The following is an 8,237-nucleotide window of genomic DNA, read 5'->3' as shown; positions in this document are numbered from 1 at the left end:
CTATAAAATGATTGTAAAACATCTAAGAATGATAATATATTGGCATGAATACTTCATAAATTATAGATACATTGAAGACGTATCAACATCCCCAAGCTTAATTCCTACTCGTCCTCGAGTAGGTAAATGATAAAAGAAATAATTTATGAAGTGTGAATGCTAGCAAAGTGCACAAGTTTGATCAATGATAATTTCAATCACTTTTCCTAGCATCATAACAACAATTCTTTTTTATGAAACTGCTCGTGTTATAGTGGCAACCAATTCACATGTTAAGGTTCAAACAATGAATTCTTTTGAAACCCAACAACCTATGTTCTTAGTCACCAAGCAATTGCAATTCAACTTATTCAACAGAATTTAAGTAAGAGATCCACATACTCAACCATCATATAGTCTTTTATGATTTCTAACACTCACCTTGTACACATGAGCAAAACGTTTCAACCGGACACATAGAAAGATAGGGGCTTATTGTTTTGCCTTCCAACGTATTCACCTCAAGGGTGATGTCGACAATAATAACTCATGCCACCCATATTCAACTGGACATATGTGCCTAGATCTTTTCTCGCCACATGATGCTTGCCAAAAGAGAAAAATAAAAAGGAATAGAGAGAAAAACTTTGACTCTTTGCATAAAAGTAAATACATAAAAGTAAAAGATAGGCCCTTCGCCGAGGGAAGCATAGGTTGCCATGCGCTTATTTGTTTGTATGCTCGACCCCTTAGTGCAAGAGAATGTCCCGTTATATTGCCCCTTATGATAGCAACCTTTATTATGCAGTCCGTCGCTTTTATTGCTTTTCCATCACAAGTTCGTACAATGCTCAATTTTCTCTTACACTAAATGATCTTACACTTTTAGAAGCAATTTTATTGCCTTATTGCACCGATGACAACTTACTTGAACGATCTTGCTTAATCCTTAGGTAGGTATGGTGGACTCTTGAAAATAAGATTTGGGTTTAAGGGTTTTTGGATGCACAAGTAGTATCTCTACCTTGTGCGGATTTTTTGGCTAGCAAAGATGGGTACAAGCACCACATGTTGAAGGATCTATGACAATATAACTTATATGTGAATATGAACAAACATAAACCATTATGTTGTCTTCCTTGTCCAACGTCAACAATTTTGGCATATAATATTTTGATGGGGGCTCACAATCACAAAAGATTTCCATGATAGTGTATTTATATGTGAAAGTTATCTTCCTTATACTAATTATTCGTGAATTGCTTGTATGACCAATATTGTGATTGTCAAGCCTCAAAAGATTTCACTTTCTAAACCCAATGTGAAGCTACCACTAGGCATGATATGATTTCAACTCCATGACGTTCAATTTATCCAACAATTTACTCATAGGATATAAGTGAAGCACAAGAGTAAATGACATAGAAAAGAGCTTCGTTGACGGCATGTGAATGTCGCTTACTTAGACTCCCTGGCAACTATTTGAGGACTCTATTTTATTTAAAAACTTTCAGATCTAAGTATCTTATTAAAACAACAAGCAAAATAAAAATAAAATGACATTCTAAGAATAGCACAACTCATGTGAAGAAGCAAAAACTTAGGCTCAACCGATACTAACCGATAATTGTTGAAGAAGAAAGGTGGGATGCCTACCGAGGCATCCCCAAGCTTAGATGCTTGAGACTTATTGAAATATTATCTTGGGATGCCTTGGGCATCCCCAGGCTTGAGCGTTTGTGTCTCCTTAATTCCTCTTATATCACGGTTTTCCTAAATCTCAAAAACTTCATCCACACAAAACTCAACAAGAACTCATGAGATAAGTTAGTATAAACCAATGCAAAAACCTTATCATTCTCTACTGTAGCAAACCACTAAAATTATTATTCAACATTGCATACTAAATGTCTCTGCATATTTAATACTTCTATTCTCAAATAGAATCATTAAACAAGCAAACATATGCAAACAATGCAAACATAACAGCAATCTACCAAAACAGTATAGTCTGTAAAGAATGCAAAAGTATCAATACTTATTCAACTCCAAACAATATAAAAATTTAACACACTGTAGAAAATTATCACAGCTCATTGTGCAAAAAGTTTCAACATTTTATCACATACTGACTTTTCTGGGGAATTTTTGCAACAGCGGTAAACTTTCTGTTTTCAAACAGCAACATGTATACTTGCAAAATAAGCATGTCAAGGGCTATACTTGATATTTTTATTGAAATAAAAGATGCAAAACATTATTCTAAATAACAGCAAGCAAATACTAACAAAATAAATTGACGCTCCAAGCAAAACACATATCATGTGATGAATGAAAACATAGATCCAAGTAAGGTTACCGATAATGTTGGAGACGAAAGAGGGGATGCCTTCCGAGGCATCCCCCAAGCTTAGTTGCTTGGATCTTCCTTAGATATTAACTTGGGGTGCCTTGGGCACCCCCAAGCTTAGGATCTTGTCACTCCTTATTCTCCTCATATCGATGTTTCGCCCAAAACTAAAAAACGTCAATCACACAAAACTTAACGGAACTTTGTGAGATAGGTTAGTATGATAAAGAGCAAACCATTTCACTTTTGGTACTGTCAAAGACAAGATTCATAATTGTTCTCACACAAAGCCTATTGTAGCATATCATTTCCACAATTTATATTGAGCAATATAAGCCATAGAAACTAGAAGACAAGCAAACTATGCATTGAAAACAGAATGTGTCAAAAACAGAACAGTCTATAGTAATCTGTATTCAAACCATACTTCTACTACTCCAAAAATTATGAAAATTTAAGACCACATGAGAAATTTGTATATTAATCTTCTGCAAAAAAATCAACTCAATAACACTCTTCTTTTAAAAATAAGAATTATTTTCCTGAGCACAAAAGTTTCTGTTTTTCAGCAAGATCAAAGCAACTATCACCCAACATGATCCCAAAGGCTTTACTTGGCACTTTATTGAAACAAAAGCTATAAAACAAGATTACTACAGTAGTCTAATCATGTGAACACACAACAACAGTAGATAAAAGTGTTGGGTTGTCTCCCAACAAGCGCTTTTCTTTAATGCCTTTTAAGCTAGGCATGATGATTTTAATGATGCTCGCATAAAATATAAGAATTGAAACACAAAAGGAGCATCATGAAGCATATGGCAAGCACATTTAAGTCTAACCCACTTCCTATGGATGGGCATTTTGTGATTAAACAATTTATGGGAACAAGAATTAACTAGCATAAGAAGGCAAAACAAGCAAAACTTCAAGACTTTCAACACATAGAGGGGAAACTTGATATTATTGCAATTACTACAAGTATAAGTTCCTCCCTCATAATAATTTTCTGTAGCATCATGAATGAATTTAACAATATAACTATCACATAAAGCATTCATTTCATGATACACAAGCATAAATTTTTTATTACTCTCCACATAAACAAACTTGTTCTCATCAATAGTGGTGGGAGCAAACTCAACAAAATAACTATCATGAGATTGAAAATTAAAATCATGATGACAAGTTTCATAGTTATCATTATTCTTTGTAGCATACATGTCATCACCATCATCATGAATAGCAACTTTGTTCTCATAATCAATTGCAACCTCTTCCAAAATAGTGGATTCATCATCAAATAAAGTCATGACATCTCCGAATCCACTTTCATCAATATAATCATCATAAATAGGAGGTGTGCAATCATCATAATATATTTTCTCGTCATAGATTGGAGGACTAAAAATATCATATTCATCAAATATAGCATCCTCAAGCTTATGGCTTTGCATATCATTAGCATCATGGATATTCAAAGAATTCATACTAACAACATTGCAATGATGCTCATCATTTATACCAACCATTCTATTGAATTCCTCTTCTATCAATTGAGCATAATTTTCATTTCCATCATTTTCACGAAATACATTATAAAGATGAATAATATGATGCAACCTCAATTCCATTTTTTTGTAGTTTTCTTTTTATAAACCAAACTAGTGATAAAACAAGAAACTAAAAGATTCAATTGCAAGATCTAAAGATATACCTTCATTCATTCACCTCCCCGGCAATGGCGCCAGAAAAGAGCTTGATATCTACTATGCAACTTTATTCTTGTAGACACGTGTTGGCCCTCCAAGCGCAGAGTTTTGTAGGATAGTAGCATTTTTTCCTCAAGTGGATGACCTAAGATTTATCAACCCGTGAGAGGTGTAGGATGAAGATGGTCTCTCTCAAACGACCCTGCAACCAAATACAAGAAATCTCTTGTGTCCCAAACACACCCAATGCAATGACAAATTGTATAGGTGCACTAGTTCGGCGAAGAGATGGTGATAAAAGTGTAATATGGATGATAGAAATGTATTTTTATAACCTGAATAAATAAAAACAACAAGGTAGCAAATAGTAAACGGACACAAAAATGGTGTTGCAATGCTTAAAAACAAGGCCTAGGGTCCGTACTTTCGCTAGTGCAATCTCTCAACAGTGCTAACATAGTTGGATCATATGATTATCCCTCAAAGTGTAACAAATAATCACTCCCGAGTTCCTATTAGCGGAGAACAAAAGATAGGAATTGTTTGTAGGGTACGAAGCCACCTCAAAGTTATTCTTTCCGATTGATCTATTCAAAAGTTCATACTAAAATAACACAAAGCTATTGTTTCCGTTCGATCTATCCTAGAGTTCGTACTAGAATAACACCAAAGTATATTCATATTCATAATACTCAATCCACACAAAGAACTACAAAGAGTGCCCCAAGATTTCTACCGGAGAATCAACCCCTATGCATAGATTACCCCAATGTCATAGCGGGAATCCGCAAGTTGAGTGCCAAAACATATATCAAGTGAATCAGTACGATACCCCATTGTCACCACGAGTATTTAGTTGCAAGACATATATCAAGTGTTCTCAAATCCATAAAAGTATTCAATCCGATGACAACGAGATCTTAAAGGGAAAAACTCAATTCATCTTAACAAGATAGAGAGGGAAAAACACCATATGATCCGACTATATTAACAAAGTCCGCGATACATCAAGATCGTGGCATCTCGAGAACACGAGAGAGAGAGAGAGAGAGATTAAACACATAGCTACTGGTACAAACCCTCAGCCCCGAGGGTGGACTACTGCCTCCTCATCGTGGTGGCCGCCGGGATGATGAAGATGGCCACCGGAGATGATTCCCCCCTCCAGCAGGGTGCCGGAACGGGTCTAGATTGGTTTTCGGTGGCTACGGAGCCCTGCGGCGGCGGAACATCTGATCTAGGTTAACCCCGAGGGGTTTCGAAATATTTGGGAATTTATAGTGCAAAGAAGGGATACAGGAGGCCACCGAGATGGGCACAACCCACCTGGGCGCGCTAGGGGGCCCTGGCGCGCCCTGGTGGGTTGTGCCCCCCTCGGGGCACCCCCAAGGTGCTGCTCTAGCCCATCAGGAGTCTTCTGGCTCATAAAAATCCACAAAAAAATTCACGATGTTTGGACTCTGTTTGATATTGATTTTCTGTGATGTAAAAACAAGCAAAAAACAGCAACTGGCACTGGGCACTGGGTCAATAGGTTAATCCCAAAAAATGATATAAAGTTGTTATAAAATGATTGTAAAACATTCAAGAATGATAATATATTGGCATGAATACTTCATAAATTATAGATACGTTTGAGACGTATCAAGATGGTGATGGAAATTAGCCCTCTCGATGAGAGGATCGATGGTGATGACGATGGCGACGATTTTCCCCTCCCGGAGGAATGTTTCCCCGCTAGAACAGCTCCGCCGGAGCCCTAGATTGGTTCTGCCAAGGTTCCGCCTTGAGAAGGCGGCGCTTTGTCCCGAAAGCTTTCTTCTAATTTTTTCCAGGTCAAAACACACCATATAGCCAAAGATGGGCACCGAAGGCCTGCCAGGGGGCCCACAAGGTCGAGGGGCGCGCCCTCCACCCTTGTGGCTGGCTGGTGGCCCCGCTTTGATACTTTCTTCGCCCAATATTTTTTATATATTTCAAAAACATGCTCCGTGAAGTTTCATGACTTTTGGAGTTGTGCAGAATAGGTCTCTAATATTTGCTCCTTTTCCAGTCCAGAATTTCAGCTGCCGACGTTCTCCCTCTTCATGTAAACCTTATAAAATAAGAGAGAATATGCATAAGTATTGTGATATAATGTGTAATAACAGCCCATAATGCAATAAATATCGATATAAAAGCATGATGCAAAATGGACGTATCATTCCTACACATGTTCGTGCATGATATTTTGTTGTTGCGTAGCACATTCCCCTTCACATCGGTCAAGGTCATCGGCCACCTCATTTGTCTCCCTCAGCCCAGATCCGACCCTATGATCTCTTGGTCGTCGGTGAGGAATGACCCTCTCACTGGTTTGGCTGTGAGCCATGGGGCTGCGGTCGGTGTGAGATGCAATGACCTCCCCTGCATAAACCGGGCCAAGCGAAGTCACCGACGTGGGTCGGTCTTTAGATCTAGTCGTGGTCAGGTGGTTGATCAATGGGGGGTGGGGGAGTCACTTCCCGTCCCCTTTCTGACAACTGATGTCCTATCTTCGATAATCGGTGGCTGGCGGTATCTTGCAATAGTTGTGAACATTGAGGGCTGGGGGTAATGCAGTGGCTCGGGCTCTTGGATACCGGGGAGGTAGACATAGAAGGTGGGTTGCACTATTACCTCTCCGACGAGCTACATGGCAGTGGTGTTGGATGCTCCCCTTGACTAAGTGGATGGTGAGGGAAGCGGTGGTGGTTACTCCTGGTGAGGTTTGCCGTTTGTGGTGATTGTGCCTAGGTCTAGATTAGGTGTCCCGGATCCCGTCATGGTGGGCCTTCCCTTGTGGCGGGGGCTCAGTGACCAAATTTCTCGGCAAGGCAAGTGGGATGTACCGAGCAAAAGCTCAACACTTTGGTGCATGCGTCAGCAACGCCTGCAGGTGCCGCGTCCCTCCTGGGGGCACCGTCGTGGTCCTTCCCTCCCCTTCCTGCCAGTTCACCCCTCGCGAGCGAGATGTGGGAGCACCCAGGTCCTAATAGCGCAGTGATGGTGTTCTTCTGGGAAGGCTTGGATCTTTTTTTTCGAGAGTACGCCTAGACGTATCATAGCTTTATAGAAGGCAGAAATGAAATTACAAGAAGCTACCACTCGTTGCGAACAACGAGCGTAGCACACACCACACCACACACGACCAAGATTACAAGCGGACAACACCGCAAAGCAAGCTACAACACAGAAGAGCCTATCTTCAGCTGACACACACTGCGTGTCGACCGACGCCGGACACCTCCGAAGACCACCACTTTCCATGGAACATCGCTTGTCGACGCACCATCCACTCTGAGCGCCTAAGAGGAAGTGGCAAGTGGAAGGCGGGACTTGCTTCGATCTAAGAGAAGCACCTACTTGAAAACACCAACGATGAGCGTACATAGCGCCGCAAAGAATCAATAGAGGACAGCGGCGAACACCGGAGGAGAGCAATAAGGACCCAACCATGTCTCCACACACAAAGCTCCCAACAGAGATACGACATCGAGGATGCTGCCAATGTGCCGATCCAACATCGAATCGAGGCTTTCGCCCGGAGACAGCCACCAACTCCAAGTGAGCGAGGGGCACGGCGCACACACCTCGGCGACGCCTTCAAGAAGGAAATGACACCCACAGGTGCTATCGCCGCCGGCCTGGCATAAGCCGAGCAGGATTTTCATCCGCGCAAACGCACATCACCACGCCTCCTGGAAATGGGCTACACCGTCCAATTTGCCTCGCACCGCCGCCACCGCAACTCTAAGTCGAAGTAGCCACAAAGCTGAGGACTGACGACCGGATGCATGACCAAGAAGAACCCGGCCACCGCACCAACTCCCAGCCTGAACAAGAGACTGCAGCCACCCCCACCTCCTGCAGGGTCCATGACCGTCCGCAACTGCCTACACCCACTCCAAAGGCTGGCCTTGCGACAGACGGACCCGCTCCTCCGCGAAGAACCAAGCCGCGCCACCGAGAGAGCCCCGCCACTCACCACACCGCGCAGAGGAGGCCGGCCACTCGCTGCTCGCCAAGACTCCATCTTGGCCGAGCCATTGCAGCGCCGCCACCACCAGCCTGGCCGTGGGTTTGCTACGCTGCCTCCAGATGACGCCGCCACCGCCCAAGCACACCACCACACTGCTGCCAGCTCTGTCCAAGCTCGCTGCCCTGCCAGACTCCAT

Source organism: Triticum dicoccoides, chromosome 3A (genome assembly GCF_002162155.2).
Source record: "Triticum dicoccoides isolate Atlit2015 ecotype Zavitan chromosome 3A, WEW_v2.0, whole genome shotgun sequence".
Taxonomy (NCBI): Eukaryota; Viridiplantae; Streptophyta; class Magnoliopsida; order Poales; family Poaceae; genus Triticum; species Triticum dicoccoides.
Note: the sequence above shows the minus strand (reverse complement) of the source record.